This window comes from Mandrillus leucophaeus, unplaced genomic scaffold, assembly GCF_000951045.1.
Source record: "Mandrillus leucophaeus isolate KB7577 unplaced genomic scaffold, Mleu.le_1.0 Scaffold64, whole genome shotgun sequence".
NCBI lineage: Eukaryota > Metazoa > Chordata > Mammalia > Primates > Cercopithecidae > Mandrillus > Mandrillus leucophaeus.
The window spans coordinates 983,615-1,001,834 of NW_012106919.1; the positions used below are offsets into that span (position 1 = coordinate 983,615).

At 46.7% G+C, this 18,220-nt stretch overlaps 1 protein-coding gene across 2 annotated transcripts in view; it reads right to left on the reverse strand.

Annotated features, from left to right (window-relative positions):
• Positions 1–18,220, reverse strand: part of KCND3 (potassium channel, voltage gated Shal related subfamily D, member 3) — a 221,931-nt gene that overhangs the window by 31,040 nt on the left and 172,671 nt on the right. The window lies entirely within an intron of this gene.

Consider the following 18,220-nt stretch of genomic DNA (forward strand, 5'->3'; position numbering starts at 1 on the left):
ACTCAAAGTTGGGGTCCTGAAGTGCTTTACCTACAGGGTAAAGATGAACTGAGAGTAAATATCTCCTCTATGGACTTGCAGCCTTGAATTTAGATTAAGGAATCTGGGTTAAGGAGGTCCTGGACTGGTAACATTCCCAGGTAACTAGCATAGTAAATTAAAATCCTCTCTGGAGGAAGAATACTGATTCTAAACCAGAGATTATCCTTCAAATAATTTTCAAATACACTGACCAGCACAGAGTCAAAGATAAAGCATGTAAGGAAAGAAGGCACCATGAGTAAGAACCAGAAGAAAATGATGATAAAAAGAGACCCCCAAATAAATGACATATAGTCATGCATCTCATAATGACATTTTGGTCAACGATGAACTGCATATATGATGGCAGTCCTGTAAAATGGTTGTATCGTATTTTTACTCTACCTTTTCCACGTTTAGATAGGTTGAGATACACAAATACTTACCATTGTGTTACAGTTGTCTGCAGTATTCAGTACAATAACATGCTATACAGGTGTGTAGCTTAGAAGCAATCGGCTAAACCACATAGTCTGGAGTGTAGTCGGCTGTATCATCTAGGCTTGTGTAAGTACACTGTATGATGTTTGCACAAGGATAAAATTGCCTAACAATGCATTTCTCAGAACGTATGCCCATTGTTAAGTGATGCATGGCTGTGTTGTGGAAGTATCAGACACAGACTACCAAGTTAACAATTCAAGAAAATATAATAAAGGCAAGCTTGAACATTTTCTGAAGAAATGGGAACTAAAAAATGACCTAGAAATTTTGAAAAAAACCAAATACAAATTCTAGAACTAAAAAGCACAACGACTAAAATTAAGTACGCAATGAGTGGGTTTATTAAATGCTAAATAAACACAGCTGAAGAGAAGATTAGTGCACTGCAGGTTAGAAGGAACTATCCAGAATGTAGCACACACAAACAAATGGGAAAGTCCATGCACCTTGTATAACGCCTGGCATAGAGAAGTAGGAACTCAATAAATGTTACTTTCATCCTTTTCCTCTTTCAAGTCTTAAAAAAACATTGCTCTTTCAGAAAACCTTTTCTGATTCACTTGGCCTGACATCTGCTACTCCATTACTCTGAATTTTCTCAGCATCTTTGTAATTGGTTTGTTCACACTGACAGGCACTCACTTATTTCCTGAGATCAATGAATGCAAGAGTTAAAACCTCTCCCGAAACTTATGCCATTGGTCATAGGGGTTTCCTGGTCCACAAACTCATTCGTCCTCTGTGCCATGATGATGTACAAATGCAAGGGCTTGCTTATTAGAGGTATTGCTCCGAGGAAAAGGAGTTAGTTGAATTTCAAAATAATGTCTGCTTCCTGACCCTGTTGCTTGGTCAATGCTGTGTCAAGACAACTGCTGACTAAAGGCCACAATAAACACCTCAGTGTTCATGGTAAACAGGGAGCATGCGTAAGCCCTCTCAGGTCTTGCTCTCCTCTGCTGTTAGAGCTTCTCATCTGAACTCATTCTGGAAATTCTGACGCACAAAGTTGGTGAGGGGAAGTGGCTAGAGATTGACATCAATGGGACCAACAAAATCCGCAGCTCCAGGAGGAGACTCTGCCAACTCCGCAAAAAGTATTAAATACTTCTGCTCTGCAGCACCTGGCTGTTTAAGGACTTGGAGAACCAAGATGTGCCTTGCCAAAGAGGCCTCTTGTGCGTTGACTTTAAGTGTCTGCCCTTCATTCTCAAGCACCATGGAGCGAGAGGGAGGGGACGCCCTGAATGACCCCGTCCTCCACCCCTAATCTGGGTCATCTCAGACCCCTGGCCAGCCCAGGGCCAGTGGCCTGTCTCCCTTTAAATAGGCCTGAAGTGTAAAGGAGAAGGATTGGAACTGGCTCTGGGAGAGAAAGAAGAGAGAAGCTTTGGAAGCCTGGCTGCTGGGCTGTCTGAGATGGAGGAGCTATGGGTAGGGCCTGGGCCGCTGTTGAAGGTAGGGGTGGAAACCAGGGAAGTAGCTTTGTGCAGGCAGAAAGCAGAAGCTGTGGTAGTTGTGTTTTGATTAGTAGAGCCCAAGTGGATTATAGAACCCAATGTCCTGGCCTTACTGGTTCTGTTTCAACAGTGGAAAATTATTTTTCTAGACTTGGAAAAATTGTCACATTTCCTAGGGGTGTGTGTGTGTGTGTGTGTGTCAGAGAGTGTGTGTGTGTGTGCGTGTGCACACCTGCAAGTGCGGTGCATGCATGCACCAACCTACTCATTTGATCAAAGGTTAAAACAATATTAAATGGTAGCCTTTACATGTCAGACACTGGGCTGAGTGCTGGGGATTCAAAAATGACCAAGACAGGGTCCCCAACCTGCTCTGGGGATGTTCATCAGCTCCAGGGCGATGAAATTTCTCTTGATGGCTCCTCTCTGTGCCCATCCTGCTCTAGAAGCCTCTTCATTCATTGATTGGTATCTGGACCAACCAAATGGTTTTTCCTAGCCCCCTCTTGGATTCTAAAGGCAGCACCGGAAATTTCAAGCAAGAAGCTGCTTCCTGGTCCAGCATCACCCAATTTTGACAGGATATTACTGAGATAAAAGATGCACGACCAGCTCTGGCTCTTGTCTGCCATTTCTGCCCATGATCACGGAACAGGAGATGACCAAGGGGTCAGTGTGTGAGGGGCCTCCTGAATCTATTTGTGGCTCTATCTTGAATAAACTGGGTGAACGATGGTGGCTCTTCTCCCTTCTGGCTTTTACGTCCCTTCTTCTGATTTGGGGCTATGTTAGTGGCCCTGGTCCAGTGACTAGTCTCTTCCAGTCCTTGGTCCTGTAGAATGGGCCTTTCCCTACCTGGAAGAGGGCAGCTGTCATGCCAGGACCAAATACCTTGAGAGGAGAGGCTGTTGGTTGCCCTGTGACCCAGGACAGGGCACAGAGGAAGAAGTCCCACTCTGGTGCTCCATCCCTCCAGTTTGCCCAAAGGTTGCACCCAAAGGCCCATGCTAGGCACAGGCTGACTTTCTCTCCAAGCTCCCATCCTGGCTGGAGAGACAGCAGGTGCCTGAGAACTATTCCTTCTCTTCTCAGTGAGAATCTATAGCCAATTAGCTGAGCCCAGGGAGGTGGAAAATGTCTCCAACCCTGGAGCTAACAGCGAATCCAGTGTTTCTGGTAGATGTCTCTGTGAAGGGCGAGAACGGAGTAACCTCCAGGACTCCAAGGAGCTGGTTTGAGGCTGTCAGCTCAAGGCTTTAATAAGCCAAAGGAACACTCCACTAAGTAGCACAAAATAAGTGCAAAACTTGCCCATATTTTTTTTCAGAGTCTGTCTGGGTTTTTTAATGTGGGTGTGTGCAAAGAGCAGGAACTCTCCCTGGGGTCCAACAAATTGGGTCTTTGCTGTGAGGGACTGTGGCAGCTGTAAAAGGAGCCAAGCCAATAACTGGGCTAAAATAATTGGTCTCAGGATGTGCACTCCTCTAGCCTCTGCCTGTCACCTCTCCAGCTTCGGGGCCTCAGGAAGGCTGACACACACACCTGGCTGCTGTGGCATCTTCCTGACACCACAATCAATGTTCCATTTCATTAGATCTTATCTGTATAGAACTGATGATCAAGGGAGAGGGGTCTGAACAGTGTGATGGGGGAAGGTCCTGGTTCTATCACTATCTTGATGTGTGAGTCTTGGCAGGTCATCTTCCTCTCTGTGCTTTACTTTCCTTATCTATTCGGACAGAGGAAGAAGAGAGGATCCTTGCTTACTGAGTGGGGCAACAGTGCGGCAGGTCTTGGACTAGGTGTTTTGTATACATTGTCTCTGTGTCCAGTGTTATGGTGAAAACCAGATGGAAAAAGAGAGGTCAAGGAATTTAGACAAAACCAGAAAATACTACACCAAGATGAAAGTTGATGTATTTTTACTGCTTGCTACCCACACTCAGGAAATCCTGACAGTGCTTGGCTCAAGAAATATGCAGAATAGCTGTGAGGGGTCTGTCCCTCCCTTACCTGGGTGTGGGCTCAGCTGTGGGGACTGGCTAAGGGGTGGGCGATGAAAGGACAGGGTAAGTCAATCTGTAAGGTTGGGGTATGTATTTCTGAGTCCCTGGTGAATGCCACTTACTGAATTCCCAAGGCGAATGCGCTCTTTGGATCGTCCACCCCTGGGCCATGGACTCTCTGCCTCTCCTCTCTTCCCGTAGCATCCATAGTCAGACTTGGCTACGTAAGACGAAGGCTTCATTATTTTTAAAAAATCAATTGGCTCCATTATGTATGACTAAAATTCTATTTTCAACTTCCCCTGGAGAGATGTTACTCACTGGGAATAGTGAGTACATTAGCATTTTTCTTTGAGAGTTTGGGGCCCGGAGAATTTAGGCTCAGACATTACTATTTCTTTTTCCCCCCCTGCTTGTTTCCTTGGCCCGGGTCAGAAGTGACTTCAAGAGTTAGGGGCAGTGCAGAGTGCTGATGAAGAACCAGTGAGAACATTCCTTGCAGTGCCACGCCGGGCATGTCGGCCTTCCGGAGGGTCAGTGTTCTCATCTGGAAATGGGGGATGATGTTAATCCTGCATCACGGGACCGTAGTGAGGACTGGAGGAGTGATGCTTGTGGGGTGCTGGGCACGGTGCCTGGCAAATGCTCAGTAAGCAGCAGCCATTTCTGTGAAAGGAAGGGCCTGGACAGCTGATCTTCACCAACAGTGATGACAAAGAGGAAAGATAAAGGTCAAGGCCACCTCCCTGGCTCCAGCGGTGGGTCTGGAGGAGCTGGTTTTCACACCCTCAGGGCCAGCTGCTCAGCTGATTCTGCCCGTGGCCTCTGTGTGCCACACCCTGCATGGGGAATTAGGGGAAATGCGGAAATGATGGTGGGGTCCCTGGGCATCCACCACTACCAAACATAGAGCAGTGGTAGGGCTTAAGGCTGAGGGCCACCGTGTGAAGGAGCCATCAGAATGCAATGTGGCTTTCCTCCAGGGGAAACAGGGGCAGAGTTCCTTGCACAAAGTAGACAATCATTAAAAATAAGGGCAGTGTGCACGTCATGAGTGCTTACTGCATGCCAAGCACCGTGCTAAGCACTTTCTTCACATGGACCTTTTACATTTTTAATCTGTACAACGGCACAATGTAGTAGGTTCTCTTATCATCCCCATTCTACAGATGATGAAACTAGGCCTCATTTGCTTAATAACCTCTCTGGAATCCCTCAGCTCGTAAACAGTAGAACCAGGCCTCAAACCCAGTCCTGCTTTGCATGAGTATCTGAGCTAAAGCCCTTGCCCCATTCACTGTGGCTACAGGGCACAAGGAGCCAGGCACAGGCTGGCAGGAGAAGCCTGAGGCCAGTCCCTACTGCACACACTATTGCCGTCCCATCCCTCGAATTTCTCTTGCTCGGCTCTGGCAGCATCCAGAAAGATGTTCTCCCAGCATCCTGTGCCTCTCACTCCCACCAAGATGGGGTCTGCCATCTAGAACTGCTAGAGGCAGGAACAGCCAGTTCAGGCTCCAAAGTGAAGTAGTGGCTGCTCCCATGGGAGTGAGGTAACCTCAGGCTCCTGGGAATCCAGCTATCGCCCCTACCTCCCCAGCTGAGATGAGCAGGTGAGGAGCTTGCCTGGAGGCCAGTGGACACAAGTGCCCTCCATGTAGGGGTGGAGGTATGGGAAGGGGTCATAGTGAGGTCACAGGGGCCCCCAGATCACTCTTGGAACCCTAGCAAGCTCAGGGAGCTTGGAACCCTAGCAAGGATCAGAAGCCAGCACTTCTGATGCCAGCCCGATCAGACTCCAGTCCCTCAAATTAATGCACGATCCAATTTAATTTCCCTTTAGAAAATTACATATTTTTAAAAAATACATGAAGAGTCAGAAAGGAGTCATGGCAACGAGGAGGCTGAGCACCAGAGCTGAAGCCAGGCCTCTTCTCCCTCAGCAGGGGCCTGTCTGGTCTTCTAGGTCAGAGTCTCCTGACTCTCTTCACTTCATAGCACATGTGGAAGATGATAATATTCGCCCAGGACATTGGAGTCAACAGAGGCAGCCATCTGTAGTGGGAGGTGAGCAGCTCAAGGCTCTAGCTGTCTTAGGCTCACCTAGCCACAGCTGGGCCAAGGGGCCCGTGCCCCACACATCTGTACCAGGTGCGGAGGCTCTGCTCTGGGAATCTTCTCTAGCCGGGTGCTGGCTCCCTAGGTAGGTCAAAGGGTGCTGGACAGGTTTAGCTGGCACTGACTAGAACCTGCTAGGAGCCAGGCAGGCCTCACTCATGGTTGCCCTTAATTCCTACAACAATCCTGTGGCAGCCGGGATTCCTTTCCCGTTGTATAGATGAGGAAACTGAGCTTTCAAGGCATTCAGTGATTTGCCCAAGGCAACAATCATAGTATTCAATAAGCCCCTATTCATTGTCAGGCACTGTGCTAAGTGCTTTATACGCAACATCTCCCTCTGCTGGGGGCCCTGCCCCATCAACGTGCTGGCAGTCTCCCTGAGCTTTTTACACAATTTGCTGAATGCACCAGTCACTGATCAAATGAAGAACAGTTATGATGTGCTGGGCCCCAGGAAAGGTCTTCAGGCGTAAATGTAAATAACGGGAATGGTCTTGCCAGCAGGAAGCCCACAATCCAAGACAGATCTGTGACTGTCTGACATGAATAGATGTTTATTCACATATGCTATGTGCCGGGCATTGCGCCAGACACCGGGTCCAGAAAGGTGAAACACTGAGCGTGGTGCTTATTCTAGGAAAGGGCAGGCTCGTGGAGGAACCCAACAAATAAACGGAGAAATCACAAGGCAGCACGAGAAGCTCCGTAACACGCACAGCAACCTAGCGTGGGGCCTAGAAGAGGCGGCTGCCAAGCTTGGGGACATCTGCGAAAGCACTGTGGATTCTACACTGGGAGAATAGGAAACAGCATATATTGAGAATCCACTATAAGTAACACACCTGTGAACAAGATCTGGGTGTATCCTGAGGCCTGAACTGTGTCGACATAACCTAGCACGAGCTCTGCGTATACCCCGGTGGGTGCTCGGTAGATATATGCAGTGCCAGGGATTAACTGAGTGATGAGTAACTGATGTGTCTCTGTCATCTTATTTTCTTATTCAGATTAATCTGGTTTTAACAAACGCTTAAAGCAGAGACCTTATACCAAAGAAACCCCTATTGCTGGTAGAAAGATCTGCTTTAGGAGCCTGAAAGTTATTGCCAGAAAACTGATACTGACATAAGTTCCCTGTTTCTTCAGATGTCCGGCTTGTGCAGGGGACACAGGCCCAGCTGCCCAGATGCCATCCCTGATGGCTATCTCCACAGCCCACAGCTCTGCTGTTCTAGGCACATGCTTATCTTCTCCACCAGAGTCCCTAGGATGCATCTGCTCAGCCATATTAAGGAGGCCCACCCAGTGCCCTAATATTCTTATCAAACGGCAGAATACCTGGCTATATTTGTACCTTGACTCACGTGGTACCTTTATTACAAAGATCACAAAGCAATGGGCCCTTGGTCTGTTTAGCCTGCTCCTGCCTCAGAGAGGAACAACCGGCTCTCTCACTTTGGCAGAGGAGGCCAATGAGACCCAGGAAAACAAGGTGGTCTGTCTGAATCCTCAGAGCCTTGATGGTAGAACCTGGACTAGAACCTATGGGGCATCCAGGCAAACTGAGTCCTGCCTTCTGTGTGCCATCTCAGCTCTCGGAGGGCCAAGACCAACCCCTTTGCCTCTTTGTAAGTTTCACTGCAATTAGCACAGTGATGTTCCCCTCTCTTCTCTTCCTTTCTCTCCTTCTTTCCTCTTCTCCTTCTTGGTGATGTGACAGAGTCTCTCCCTGACCAAACTCTGGTCAGGCTTCTCTGAATCCTCTTCCCAACCAGGCCTCCATGGTTGGACTTCCATGTCTGTCTTTGGATTGCCTTATTTTAGTAAGAATCCTGCTAAATGGGTATCTGATCAGCCTTGGTATCTGCTGGCTTCCTCACCCCCTGCCGTCCCCTATTGATATCTAGTTGCCCTGGCCTGACTTTAGCAAGACTCCCGTTAGGTTGGTTTAGCCGGAATATCCCTTCCCTGTGATGTTTTCTCTTAGTAATTTTCCATCCACCAACACCCCTGACCCTGCTCCGTGGCTATAAATTCACACTTCTTGTTACATTGAGAACTGAGCTCAGTTCTATACTGAGGTCTCTTTTCCCCTGCTGCAATAGTCCCGAATAAAATATATTTTTACTGCTTTAACTATTATCTAGTTGTGGCTTTCTTTGACATATCATACCTGCAGTCCATGAGCACTGCTCCTCAGACAGGCCAAGGTAGAAGGTAGGCAGGAATTTCTGGGCCTTCCTGGATGTTCCCCCACACAAAAAATTCCTCCTTGGAAAGCTGCCCAGCCCCTGCCTCCACTGCCAGCAGTGACTCCTAGGACCCCAGGGAGGAAATGAGGGGAAGAGGGAAGCAGGCTGGGGCCACCCTGAGCACTAACGCTGTGCCAGGCAGCAAGAGCTTCATATGAATCATCTCGTTTAATCCTCGCAACAGTCAATGAGGTAGGTGCTATTGATACTTCTGTGTTACAGATGAAGAAACAAAGGCATGGGGTGTTTCAGTGAGTTGGCCCAGGCCCACAGGTCAGCCGGGTGTAGCCAGGAGGCAAACCCCTACCACATGGCCTCTCTGGGAAGGGGTGGGGTCCGAGCACTGCAGCCTCTCTCCCCCTGAGGAGGCCTGGCCACATCTCTCCAGGAGCTGGAAATGTCAGACTTCAAAGCGTCACCCCAGGCCTGGCAGGCTGTCAAGTCCACAGGGAAGAGAAGCCTGAGTGGAGTGAACTGACTCAGACTCCCTTGTTTCGTCCAGGAAAGCTTCGCGCGCATTCACACGGAGCTTCCTTCATTCACTCCACAAACATCTGCAGGACCCAAAGAATGAACCCCGTTCTTTCCTAGTGACTGCAGAACAGAGAGGACTGTGTGGCTCTCAAGGAGTGGCCGTCCAGTGAGTCGTCACTGATGCCCGAACACACCTGCCTTCACACCCCGAGCTGGGAAAGACAGGAGGAATTCCTACCAGGGGTGGGCGCTTCTACTGTGTCTTCATTCCTCATGTAATGTTCTCCACAATTCTAGGTCGTAGGTATTATTGTCAACCGTTTTACAGGTGGAGAAACAAAAACCTAAAGAGAAAGGGAAGTCACTTGTCTCAACTCATACAACTATTAACTTGGTAAGCCTGGACTGGAGTCTGAATGATTAAGGGGCTTACAGTTTTCTCTTTTCACCTCCCTTGCTCCCACAGGAAAGTGAAATAACTACATGCCACATCCCAACTGCATGCACTCCCACCTACTGACACACCCTCAGAAGCATCTGAGCTCTGAGACGCGCCCATGTCTGGTGCAGTCCACAAGCACAGGGTGCATCTCTCTGTACACCTGGATGTGCACATCAGTTTTTTTTAAAAAACTGTTTTTAAAAAATTCAGTATTTGGGGGATAGAGGTGGTTTTCGGATACACGGATGAGTAATTTAGTGGTGAATTCTGAGACTTTAGTCACCCAGGCAGTGTACACGGTACCCAATATGCAGTCTCAATGTTTTTTCCCTTAACTTTTGAATGTTATGAACACATGGAAAAATATCTGATTTCACTAGTTACTAAAAAAAAAAAAAAAAAAAAGCGAAGTGACAGACTGGGCTGTTACAGGACAACTGCTGCACCAGACCAAAAGATGAGCTCAGGAGTTCAAGACCAGCCTGGGGAACATGGCGAAACCCTATCTCTACAAAAAAAAAAAAAAAAAAAAAAAAAAAAAGCGAAGTGGGGTAGCAAGAAAGTACTGTCATTTTAGCTCATCAAAATACCAAAAATTAGGGAGAAAATAAATGAGAAAACAGTCCTGGTGGGGATGCATTGAGATGGGCACTTTTGCGCACTGCCGATTGGTACAACTCTTTGGGAAAGTGACTTGGCAATATTTATCAAGAGGTTTAAAAATGTCCAAGACCAAAAGTGGCCCAATAATTTCACCTAAGTGTCACTCAGAAGTAAATGTATAAAAATGTCTAATACAGCATTGTTTATTTTAGCACAGACCTGACACCGACCCAAATGACATACACTAGGGGGTTAGCGAATTACATTCTGTCAAGGAAAAATGACTGAAAAAAGACCAACAATAACATGACAATGTTAACAGTGGCTGAGTTTGAGTGATGAGACTATGGTTAATTTGTTCCTAGCACCCTACCCATCTTCTTTCTTCTGATTTTCTGCATTTTTCTTGAAAAAGATCATGCCTCACATTTCTAACAAAACTAAACTTTACGGAAAAAGTTGGGAGCAGATCACAACACTGCATGAGTGATAGGAAGCTGAGTATATGGACACAGAATTTAGTGTTGTAATCAAGTGAAACCCACAACAGAAATGACCTATTGCATCAATATGTGCAAAGCAGCCACTGTGCATATGTGATTGGACTTAAATAGTGAAGAACATGCTCATAAGAAGCTGTAATTAGTTTGCCTTTTATACCACAAAATCAGTGTTTAGTTTCTCTCTTTGTTGTTAGTTCTTCAGCATCTGTTAACCGCATCAGGGTAGACAGGTTAGCCTAATACCAGGTGTGAGCTGTTCCCATAGGCGCACACGCACGCACACACACACCCCCCCGACACACACACACAATTATGAGGCAGCTGTCTTGCCAGCCAGGCTTCAGGGCTGGGCACATGAACCTCCCTCCTGGGCTGGTGGTTCTAGGCAGTGAAGCTGCTACAAAAGATGCAGTTGGTGTGGGGAGGGGATTTGGAGCAAGGATGGCCTCTGGGCAGGAGGAAAGGAGGGCTGGGAGGACTGCAGAGAATCTGCCTGTGCCAGGGCCCGAGGCTTCTGCCCCAGCAGGAGTTCGTGAGAACAGATTCCCACCAGCTTTGGCCAAACGTACACTGAAGTGCAAAGTGACTAACATCACATCAGAGGCCAAAGGCAGATGGCAGTCAGATGGAACGAGCTGGAGAGTCCCTCTTGGCTGAAAGGCCAAGGGGAGGCCAGGGAGAAACAACCTCACGTTGTACCAGGGAGGGGTTTCCACCTGTCTGAGAGCCTTCTCTGCTTCTTCTTTATTGATCCATCCATGATGCAACTGCCAGGCTTTTCTGCAGTCCCTTAGAGACCGGGCAATGAATCCCAGGGAAACAGATGGAATGCGGGAACTGTTGATGTTTTCCAGACTTCCTGAGTGGGGGTGACACCCGTCTATTGTCCCCTGAGTTTCCCTTCTTGCTCCATGCCCTGGGTGGCTAGACCAAGGAGCCCCCTCACTTTCTCCTCCATGTCAGAAGGGCCGCCCGGGCCTCCCCTCTCAGTCTTGCCCTGGCTCAAGCTGGCTGACAGGTGTGCAAGCCACAGGTGCTGTCCCATTCTGGGGAGATCACGGGGCTGGTCCCTGAGGCATAGGGTCCAGAGAGGCCCTAAACATTACACTTTGTCCTTCAAAGAAGAGACCTAAGAAGAGAAAGAGGCCCTGCCTTATCTTTTCTCTCATCCCTGAAGAGAGAAGTAGCTTTTGTATGCATTTGTTTTATTTTATTATTAATTTATTAATTTATTTAGAGATAGGGGCTTGCTCTGTTGTCCAAGCTGGAGTGCAGTGGCACCATCAGATTCATTTGGATTTGAACCCAGCCAGGCCTTCTTGCTTTTAGGAGAGCTCACACTTCCCCATGTGTGACCACAAGTGTGCACACACAGCCTGTCACTCACACACTCATACGTGTACACACACACATACTCTGCTGCAGGGAGAAGAGGCCTCTCCCCAGCCGAGAGTGTGGGATGCTTCAGCTTTTGCATTAGTGTGCTTGGATTCCACCTGGATGGTAGCAGTGAAAACTTACAGTGGGGCTTCTTCCCTCTGAAGAATCAGGAGGAAAAAAGGTACAGCGTCATTGGAATTCAGATTTAGAGATTATGAAGCCAAAAAAAAAAAAAAAAAAAAAAAATTCCCCAAACCCAACGGGGAAAGAAAGCTCATTAATGTCTCTGTTCCCCTCCTCATTAAGCAAGAGCTCACTCATAAATATTCACAGAATTCTAAAGTAGGATCGAGGTGAAAGTTAACTTAATGCAGAACAATTAAGACTGCTCACAGCTCGCCAGCAGCCTGACTCGGCTCTGGCCTCCACAAAGCCCAGAGATCTGGGAGGCTCCTGGTCTCCCAGAGGGGCAGAAGAGGAGCAGGGGTTGGGACAGAGGTTTGAGCAGAAGATCCCCCTCTGCATCCACAAGACGCTCTGTGAAAGCAGCTCATAGGTCTGCTGGTGTCTCCTCAGGTTGGGAAGTGTTAGTCATGCGAGGGTCTTGAAGGTCTCCCAGCACCTGTCACTGGCTCGTTCCATCTTACAATGAGGCAACTGTAGTCACAGAGGGTTTATGACTTGTTCTGGGTGACCGGCCAAGCCATGACCGAGTCCAAGGACACTTTCTACCACCCACCTTCCGTCTTTAACCAGGACCAGGAAAGCTTTCCTCGGGCTTCAGGCCCTGATCATTCCCTGCCCCGGAGGTTGCAGAACTCCCTGATCCTGCATACTGCAGCCAGATTAATATTCTGACATGCAGGCTTAATTGCATCACTCCTTCCAAACAACATTCATTGGCTCCCCCATTGCCTATGAATGAAATGCCAGCTCCTCACGCTCTGTGGTCCAAATGCTCCTTTACAACCCTAATTACCATTACTCGTTATTCATTTCCCAATGTTTCAGCCAAATGGAACTCCAGCTCTTCTCCAAACATGCTCTAAAGCCTCCTGCCTCCAAGGCTTGTTTATGTAGCCCCACTTCCTAGAATTCCCTCCTGCTGGTTCTACCAGCAGGTAGAAATCCTGTCCATCTTTCCAAGTTCAAATGTCATTTCAAATGTCGATTCCATTACGCTAATCTTGTTCCTTACAATCTGATGGGGTCTTGCTCTAGGGTATTTTGCTTGAACTTCTATGCTACATCATCATCTTGTGCCTTGTCATTCAGTTAATAATAATAATAATAGTTACAAAAATATTAGTGCCAACATGCGCCTGTTGCCTTGTATATGTTATACCTTGCAATGTAGATATTGTTATTCCATTTTACAGTGGAGTGCACTGAGGTTCTCATAGGTTAAAAAGCCCAACTCTATTTGGCTCTAAAGTTTTTGCTTCTCCTTCTCCAGGATTGTTTTCACTCTTACTTTTGGAAGCTCCCTGGATTGAATCATGTCTTCCAAAAAGAAGTATGTAAGTCCTAACCCCCAGAAGCTAAGAAGGTGACCTCATTTGAAATAGGGTCTTTGTGGATGTAACCAAGTTAAGAGGAGGAGATACTAGATGATGGTTGGCCCTAACCCAATTACTAATGTCTTTATAAGAAAAGAAAAAGCTGAACACAGACACAGGGAAGGACCGCCATGTGAAGACAGAGGCAGAGGTTGGAGTGAGGCATCTACAAGTCAAGGAACGGTAAGGAATGCCAGCAATGACCAGGAGAGAGGCAGGGGCAGATTCTCCTGAGAGCCTTCCAAGACCAACCAACCCTGCCTACACCTTAACCTTGGACTTCCAGCCTCCAGAACTGTGAGACAATAAATTTCTGTTGTTCTAAGCCAGCTAGTTTGTGGTACATTGTTATGGCAGCCCTAAGACATGAGTATGGTCTTCAAGGACAGGATCTGTTTTTACCCTTCTCATTATCCTTCTAAGAGACCCGCATGCTGTCTTCAGATGATAGGTGCTCAGTAAATGCCTGTGGAATGCACGAGAGATTTTCAGGCCCCATCTGTAGAGGTCCTAGGGACAAGGAATGTAGTAAATATTTTATGGATGGGCATTAAAGGCCCAGTGAGGTCAGTTACCTCATAGCTAGCTGGCAGCAGAGCTGGTTCCAGGACAGGAGTCCTGGGTCTCAACAGCTAGAGAGCGTGTCACCTGGAAATGCAGCTGGTGTGGTTGTGTCTCCAGGTGTGAGTCAGCCCAGCTCAGAGGCCTTGAGTGCACAGGGGGTATCTTTGGCACCATTAACTGAAGCCATTAGAAATGTGCTGGGTCTGTGGTGGTGCTGGACAGGGGACTCAGAGATGCATGAGTCCTGAGCAGGTTTCCTGCCTGCTCAGGAAGCCCTGGGTGGCCAGCTCCAGTCCTGGGTCACAGGGTTGCTTTGGGATTTGGGTTTTCTAAGAGGTGAGCTGAAGGCTGTGGGGCTCAGGACACATTCTGGAAACACCCAGTTGTGAGCTTCTCCTCACCGCCCCCAACTGGAGGCCCAGTTAGTATCTTCTCCTCCTCCAGTACCAACAGCCAGATGTGTCTCACCCTGGGCTCCTACCATCTCTGCCAGCAGGCATGGCCTCCTGCAGGGGCTTGGGGGACAGTCCCTGGGACCCTGAGCATCCTGCAGCCCCTCTGCTATTTGGAAGTGGGTGGTGGGGATGGCTGGCTCTGAGGGTATATGTGTGCTGATGTTACAGAAGATGCGGGGTTCATCTCCTGCACTGTCTACCCCCCTTGTCCCCCAGAACTGTGAGTAATGGGGGTTCTTTTCAGGCAATTATAAGCAATACTGTGTCTGGGATTTCTCCTTAAGGATTGGTCTCTCCATGCCCTTGACAATGAGCCATGGATTATATTTCTATCCTCTTTGTGTGGGGGTTCAAGCAGTCTTTTTTGTTTTGTTTTGTTGTTAAAAACCATATTCTTTTTATTCTAAAGATTTACATGATTTTCACATTTTAATATTTCTAAAATTATGTCATAACTGAAATTAAAATATATTTTGTGTTGTGTAAGCAATTTTTTAACTGTAGTAAAATATATATAACATAAAATGTATATTTTATCCATGTGTGTTTTTAGGCATACTGTTTGGTGACACTGTTTAAACTGTTGTGCAACCATCACCACCATCCATCTCCAGAGCTCTTTTCATCTTCCAAAACTGAAACTCCATACCCTCTTTTCTTGGTTACCTCCCCAGTAACCATAATTCCACTTTCTGTCTCTATGGATTTGACTACTCTAAATATTTCATATAAGTAGACTCATACGTATTTGTCCTTTGTACCTGGCTTATTTTTCTTACCATAATGTCTTCAAGGTTCATCTATGTTGTAGCACGTGTCAGAATTTCCTTCCTTTTTAGGTTGAATAATATTCCACTGTAAGGATAGACCACAGTTTGCCTGTCCATTCATCCATGGATGAACACTGGGTTGTTCCCACCTTTTGGCTACTGTGAACAATGCTGCTATGAATATGGGCATACAAATATCTGTTGGAGTCCCTGCCTTCAATTCTTTCAATTCTTTTGGGTATGTATACAACCAGAAGTGGAATTGCTGGATCATATGGTAAGTCTATGTTTAATTTCTTGAAACAGTCTTCTTTTTATAATCAGAAATAGATAGGGCTACAGGAAACGGAGAAGGAAAAAAAAAAAAAAAAAAGAAACAAAAAAAGAAACGAAAAACAACCTAGCATCTTTTGAGAAGAACTTGTTTGCTAAGAACTTTATGTCATCTTTATGTTTGTCTAAACTCTGTAACGTAACAAGACTATGAACAAGATATCATTTCCATATGATGGGAAATTCAAGACACAGCCCCTGCCCAAGGTCACACGGTTTATAAGTGTGGAGGCACGAACCGAACCCAGACAAATGGCGGGGGACCCACAGGGTGGCTATGGGCGGAATCATGGAAGCAGGGATCCTACTGTTCCATGGGCTCTCTACTTCTTCCCCGTTACTGCTGAGGGGGATGGTGAGATTCTGAGGAATGTCCTGCGGGGCTGGGCAGGGTGTGGGGTGGGGAGAGGTGCTCCACAAATCATGAAGTTCTTGGAGGAATCCCTAATTCTAAGCAGGCAGTGGCATGCATGTGCCATCTTTTGAATCTCTTATCTAAATTTCCTAGTTTCTTTCAACAATTTCTCACAGTGACAGTGGTCGAAACCCTCACGGGCCCTCCTGTTCTCCCTCCATGGAACCTACTCTGGTCCCTGACATAACATAGCCTGACACATCCATCACAGCTCTGCAGATCAGGCCTGAGGGTTCTGAGACACTCAGAGATTGAGCTCCTTTAAAGAGTGAGCTACTCTCTATCTTTGCTCCTATTTTGAGCTTTAGTTCTTTTTTTAATGATGCTGGTTTCACACTGTCCAATCTGAAGAGCATTCTTCTTGATGGGAAAAGCAAAAGAAAAATAGGAGCTGAATAACCCATTTCATTGTGGAGTGCATTATGTGGGGTCCATTATGCCCTGCAAAGCACCTTTGTGACTACCGCTCATTTGGTCCTCATGGCAACCCTCAGAGCTAAGTAGGGCAGTGCTATTACCTGTTCAGTGCGGGTGAATGACTTGTACAAGGTCCCTCAGCTAGTTAGCAGCCCAGGTAGAATTGAGGTGTAAATCCATGCCCAGAGACACTTTGGGGGAAATTCTGACTACATAAGCACAAATAACTATAATCAGGAAGCATCTAAACACACTAATATGGCTGCACTAGAGACTCTCTGAAAAGTTCACATTTGAAGACAAAAGCAAAAGAAAAAGTCTGCTTTATTTGTAAACAGACAACACCCAGCACTGAGGAGGAGTGTGGTCCCCAGGGAAGAATGCAGAAGATGCTGGATTTTTAGGAAAAGCTGAGGCTTGGGGAAAGTGCAGAGGCAAACTAAAAACATTTTTAGTTATGCTGATAGCATGATCCCATGCCCTCTCCAACTCCAAAAAAAAAAAAAAAAAAAAAAAAAAAAAAAAAAAAAAAAAAAAAAAGCGCAAACAAGAAATAGCAAAGATAGCAAAGAACAAGATAGGACTAGGTCTGCTTTTTGAAGGAAAGTGGAGAAATACTGACAGCTCCACGTGGAAAGCAGGAGAGCTTGGGGAAAGAGCCCATAGTTGAAGCAGGGAGACCAGGCTTGGTCTGGTGTTGGCCAGTTGGTTGACTTACAGCAAATCACCCTCCCTCCCTGACCCTTTATGTCCTAGATGTCCAAAGTTCTGGACTAGTTCAGTGTTTACCAAACTACGTTAATTCTTCTTCTGCCCTGGTAATTCTGCCATACCCACACACCACTTGCATTATTGAATTCTAGCCAGATGCTGTTGTCTGCTTAAGGAACTGAGCCTGAAGACTGCTACTACTTGGTTAGAAAGGGAGACGAGCAACGGAGGTGTTGAAGCCGGCCCAACTGTTCCATCAAACTGATGTTTACTGTGCTTTTGATAAACATAGAAATGGACCATTCTCATCTTAAAGCTTGAAACTTACATTTATCTTACTTGAGTTCCGGCCTCAGAAAACTGACTCTCAGGCCTCCCAGAGAGTATCAAGGATCTGAAACTCACCAGATCACTGCATCCAGACAATGAGACGCCAGACCCCTCATCCATGACAATTCCTATTTTTCAACCCCTCTTCCTTACCCTTCCTTAAATCCTGTTTTTCCACATATAGTTACATTTCTTTCCTGCCGTTATATACAAATCCCTAACTTTAGTTGGTTGAGGAGATGGATTTGAGACTGATCTCCCATTCTCCTTGGCTGCAGCCCTGACTAAAGCCTTCTTCCCTGGCAGCACTTGTTGTCTCAGTGATTGACTTTCTGTGTGGCAAGCAGCAGGACCCAGACCAAACCCCTGGCATTTCAGTAACAGTGTTAAAGATATCCTAGCATCAAATTAAGACTTCTCTTTGGTATCACTAGAAAGATTGAAAGAAAATTCAAGAAGAAAAACTTAAAAATAATAATGCCATGTCCATACCTCACCTAAACTACTTCAGCATTATTTGGAGTCATTCTGAGCCCACCAGTGGTCCAGGGTCCATACTTTGGGAAGCAGTGGACTAGGCTGGTGATCACCTATATCAGTGATGTCTATGACACTGTTAGTATTTTTCGATTCGTATGTCTGAGGTCCAGGATTCTTCCTACTTTGTGGCACAATGGCCCATTAGGCTCAGGTAGTTCTTAAATGCTGCACATGCTTCCCGGGCAGCATACTCATCCCTGCCATGTTCACATAGTACAAGTTCCTCATGTTGATTGTAGCCCTGCCCATAAGCCAGACCCACTTGAAGCTTTAAGGATCCCTGACATTGGACCAGGGGAACACACTCGTCTGTTGGATTTGTCTTCCGTGGTGTGAGCTCTCTTCCTATTCTTTCCACAT